The following is a 6,071-nucleotide window of genomic DNA, read 5'->3' on the forward strand; positions in this document are numbered from 1 at the left end:
AACCCTTGTCTTAGTGGATATCCTAAACCCTTGTGTTAGTGGATATCCTAAACCCTTGTGTTAGTGGATATCCTAATACCTTTGTGTTAGTGAATACCCTAATACCTTTGTCTTAGTGAATACCCTAATACCTTTATCTTAATAGATACCCTAATACCTTTGTCTTATTGAATACCCTAATACCCTTGTCTTAGTGGATACCCTAATATATTTGTCTTAGTAAATACCCTAATACCTTTGTCTTAATAGATACTCTAATACCCTTGTCTTATTGAATACCCTAATACCCTTAGTCTTAGTAGATATCCTAATACCCTTGTCTTAATTGATACCCTAATACCCTTAGTCTTAGTAGATGCCCTAATACTCTGTGTCTTAATGGATACTTTAATATATTTGTCTTAGTAAATACCCTAATATATTTGTCTTAATGGATACCCTAATACTCTTGTCTTAGTGGATACCCTAATACCCTTGTCTTAGTGAATACACTAATATCGTTGTGTTAGTGGATATCCTTAACCCTTTGTCTTATTGAATACCCTAAGCCCTTGTCTTAATGGATACCCTAATACCTTTATCTTAATGGATACCCTAATACCTTGTGTTAGTGGATACCCTAATACCTTGTGTTAGTGGATACCCTAATACCTTGTGTTAGTGGATACCCTAATACCTTTGTCTAAATGGTACCCTAATACCTTTGTGCTAGTGAATGCCCTAAAACAATAGCCGATTGCGGGAAAACTAAATACAAATGGGCAAGTTTATCTCAAGTAGTATGTAATGTTGCATGCCAAATGACTATTCTTCTTGCAGAGCCAGTCGAAGATTTACAAACACAGCTTAACTTATTTCACACCTACTCAAAATTGTGGCATCTTAAAGTTAACATTGACAAGACTAAGGTAATGATTTTTGTGCCCCAAAATATACAGTTCAACTATGATTGCAATAATCTAGAAATTGTGAAATAAATAAATATCTCTGAGTTTATTTCACTAGAAATGGTTTTATACATTCAAATATCAAACAATTATATGAAAAAAGGCCTAAGGGCCATTTAACGCAATCAAACCGATTATATTATATGGCTGTGAGGTTTGGAGGTTTTGTGACACCAAACTCTTAGAACGTCTACATATGAAATTCTGTAAACATATCCTCAAATTGAAAACATCAACACACCAAACTTTATAGTATATGGAGAATTGGGAAGGTTTCTATTAAGTATAAATATAAAAGATCCTATGACTGGACCGTGGGCCGAAATGATAGATTCAACTCATGATAAACTGAGTAACACATTTATTCCAAATATCAAGAATTGTAATACACCATGGTCAATCTATATCAAAAGTATTTTCGACTAATATAATTTATTATTATGTTCTTGAAAACCATGAATTTACAAGTATACCTTGCTTAAAAATACTGTTTTTCATATCCCAAAAACAAATGATGTTGTCAATTCTCCAAAAGGGACCAATTACAGAATGTATAAGCATAACATAGTTATGGAAAAATATCTACTTGACCTCCCTCCAAAGCTAGCCAATTCCTATTGTAAATTTCGAACTTGTAACATTAAATTACCAATTGAATATGGAAGATGGAATAACATCCCAAGAGAAAATATAATATGTAATCTTTGCAACCTGAACGAAATAGGAGACGAGTTCCATTATTAATTTTATTGTAGGGATCAATAAATATTAAACAGGAAAAAAATATATATCTAGAAATTCCCTTTTTAATTTTGTAGTAGATGATGAATTGAAATCACTTGTGAAATTAATGAAGCAAAAATAAGTATACGACTCAACACTATTTAATATAATCTCTTGCTTAACAAATGTATCCATGTATTATATCATATGTTCTGTACAATTTTGTATGTATGTAATTCTCTACAATTTATATGTTTATGAGAATGAAATCTTGTCATTGGCATTATCTTAATATGTATTAGGAGAGGGTGCAGTGTCTGTGTCTCAAGTTAGACTTCACAAACAAAATGTAGATATATGTACGGTACAGCATTAGGTGTCTCTTACAGCCTACAGTGGAACACAACAGGTACATCCCTCACTCTCCTAACTTTCGGGGTTTATGCATCATTTATGGTAGGGTTAATGAGACTAAAATCTCCATTCAAGTATATACCATTATCTTAAGATATGCCAGGGACATACTCATTATTATCAGAGTTACAATCTATTACTAGTACTTACCACAGTTGTCAATCCTTCATAATATGTGCTACCATTATATGTATCCTCCTTAACAACTTAACATAAGCTGGCCTAATTCTTCCCAAGTGACGTGTGTTTACGTAACGGATCAACAGAAAATAGCTCGTATTAACGTGTAGTACAGCTGGTAGAGCAATCATTGATTAAATAACATTGATAATAGAACGATTGATCTCCCATGCATGCTTCTTTGTTGATATTCTACGGCACCATATGTGATCCATTATTATTATGTTTTTCATTGTCGTCTATCTAAATGCTCAGCCTTTTTATTTACAACTGTCCAAAAACCAGCAGACATACGTACCACAACATATCGAAAGCAAGGTTGTGTCACGTTAATATGATGTGACGGTGTGGCAAACCTGCTCATTAGTCTAGTACAAAACTACAGTGGACAACATCTTGATATTCAGATGTCTTGTCATTCTATGTATTAACGGTGAGCTATCAGAACATATCAATTTGGGTTAAGTCGTACTACAATTACTGTTAGAATATTACACTGTAACATTTATCATTGGGTATATGTGTTAAAATGTATGAGTGTTACATTACTAGCTACTTATTACATTGTACGTCCTCACAACTGTCAATGTATCATACAAATACGGATCATACGGAAATGTTGTACGCTGGACACGGTATGGCGCATGTCATACTTTCCGTCTTTGGCCATGAACAGTTAGGCTAGGTAGCCCATGGGTTTGAGTTGTGTCATCTTTCTTAGACAAAGTGCGATGTTCTATCAAAGAATGTGCTAAAAGGAATATAGTTATTTGGTCACACGAAATCAAGTCCCTAAATCTGCATGTGTTGTCTACATCAGGTATTCAGTTGGTAACAAGAGATGGATTATTTTCTCGTTCCGTTTCATTCGTGGACAGCTGTCACATGTCATGCTAAACGGTACGAAATGTGATGTATTGAAATCCAGTGATACATAATCTGACCAACGACACGTGCGATCCGTATTTTTCTGTTAATTAATTAAAATTTTCCTCTTATATTGTATATAAAGGTGTATCAATGGACAAAGATCTGTTAACCGTGATAAAACTGTAAAACCAGCTTTTTGAAATATCGACGAAATAAAAAGAAAAACCCAAATGCTTCCTGAATGCATACCTAGTATACCTTTTTGCTACAAAATGTAGATACATGTTGCTCGTTGTGGATTAGAAAAATCACTCTCGTTGTGGATAAGTACTAATTCCCCTCGTTGTGGATTAGAAGTAATTTTATAAATTCGTTGAGATTAGTTATAAGTACCCTCGTTGTGGATTAGTAGTCATCACCCTCGTTGTGGATTAGAAGTAATCACCCTCATTGTGGATTAGAAGTAATTACCTTCGTTTTGGATTAGTATTAATCCCCCTCGTTGTGGATTAGTTGTAATCCCCCTCGTTGTGGATTAGTTGTAATCACCCTCGTTATGGATTAGAAGTAATCACACTCGTTGTGGATTAGAAGTAATTACCTGCGTTTTGGATTAGTAGCAATCCCCCTCGTTGTAGATTAGTAGTAACTACCCTCGTTGTGGATTAGTAGTACTCACTCCCGTTGTGGATTAGAAGTAATTACCCTCGTTGTGGATTAGTATTAAATACCCTCGTTGTGGATTAGCAATAATTACCCTCGTTGTGGATTAGTAATAAATACCTTCGTTGTGGATTAGAAGTAATCTCTCCCGTTGTGGATTAGTACTAATCCCCCTCGTTGTGGATAAGAAGTAATCACCCATCATCCTCATTGTCGATTAGTAGTAAGTAGTGAGTTTGACAGACACAAAAATGAATATCGTCCGTGAAGCGGAGGACGCTTATCCTTCCGGATCACTTATTTTACTTTTAACTTATCATGGATTATCGCAAAAAGCTCTATTTGGCCTTCTTCGTTTTATCGATATTTAGTAAGAATTACGGTTTTGAGTACATGCCGATGTCTTTTGCTGTTTTAGAAAGTATCATACGGGTGATATGTGTTCAATATACATGTCTCAACAGAGACATTACATTCCCCAGTGTATCGTACTACTACACATACCCCCCTGCATACAGCAGAGAGAAAGCAGAGTTGTCGCTCTTGTACTAGGACTATGTTCTTCAGTAACCACTAGACCAAGACTCAACATTAAATATATTTCAAAGTATGTTGAAACATTTAGAATATCTTTTGATATTGAAGATAAAGTTAAGTTAAACATGCATGCATAAAGTATTGCTTTATCAGGAAAAGACTTTGACAAAAATTAATATGAATTTGATTTGGTAGCCATATCAGATATGGAAAAGAATAACAACTAATTTAATGATATTATCTTTAATTTTTATCATTCACTAACGGCAAGGAGAACTGTGTTCATTTGATAACAATGAATTTCCTCCCTAAATAATACCTAAATTTTCAACAACAAAAAAAGTAAATACTAGCTTATCGTGCTTCAGTGGTGCATTTTCCCATATCAGGTAGATTGCGGACCTCCCTCGTTCTTATTGGAATCCTTCACTTGATAAAAGTTATGTCGCCTGTTCACGAAGCATGTTTTTAATAAACTGCTCATTGTCAGTCATTCTTATCAAATACGTGGTCGTATAGTGACACTTTATTATCCAGAAGAAAATCATGTTCAATGCAATTAACCTACATATGTAATTGTACATTGCTGTGAAAGAGTTATTGTTTAATGGTGAAGATCCCCTTCTTAAGCACTTTATTTTACTGTATATTCAATATTTTCTGGATTATATTCAATATCCATCCTATTGTAACGTGGTCGGGTCTATCTATTTTTCTATACTCAGATAGACTATTAAAAGCCTTGGTCAATCAGGCCTCTTATACTCTTGGTCATCAGAGCCTTTACATCATATTGCTCTTGGTCAGCAGAGCTTCTGTATCCTCTGGTCAACAAGGCTCATCTAGGTATTTATGCTAGAACAACCCACTCAGTGACAGTCAACAAACGCCAAATTAACAGTTCAATAACAATTTATTTAGGGTGAAGTCTAATGACAGGTACACCAACCATAAACACAATAAGGTAACTGTAATCTGTAATACACAAAGTACTCAAAGCTAACTTTCTTCTCACCTTTCTCACTGCTTCACAGTTCTAACATTATTATAGACACGTATGATCACGTACTACTAAGACTGGTTAAATTAATATGACTATAAATGACTCTTAACTGTATAACTCAACTAAACGATAGTCGTAAAGCTGACACGGTAGCCTTATCACTAATGTAAACAATATGACCTACATTTGACAATGACGTAGTAAATAGGGAAATCCCTGCTATAAATAGACTAATTCATACTTCTACAAGACATTAAGTTTGGTTCCCTAGGAAAAATAGGAATGAATCACGCCCGAACCTGGTAAGCGGTTCCGAGACCTAAAAACCTACTGTACTCACCGGCTATTGGGTCGTGACTGACTCTGGAATGTCAAAGTCCCGAAACTAACGGGACTCGGTCCCGAGAAATCCACGTGCCGGGACTCCAATTTGATTGGTTAACACCCGCGAAATGTGAAAACATAAACTTCCGGTAACAGACATGCGCAGTACACAGTACCGGCAAGAAGCATGTCGTCTGGAAGTCAACACAACTCTAGACAAACTGACAAATATGACTTACTGCGCCGATACATAACATCTGACAAAGGTAACACGCATACTTACAGTTCACATACGATCTATACAAACGGCAAATTGCATAATCAATCATGGACATATGATATGAACTCTGAAATAACTTATAAGCGACTCGCTACACAGTCTTCAAATATCGTAATGCTCTCGATAAACT

This window comes from Pecten maximus, chromosome 10 (genome assembly GCF_902652985.1).
Source record: "Pecten maximus chromosome 10, xPecMax1.1, whole genome shotgun sequence".
NCBI classification, from domain to species: Eukaryota; Metazoa; Mollusca; class Bivalvia; order Pectinida; family Pectinidae; genus Pecten; species Pecten maximus.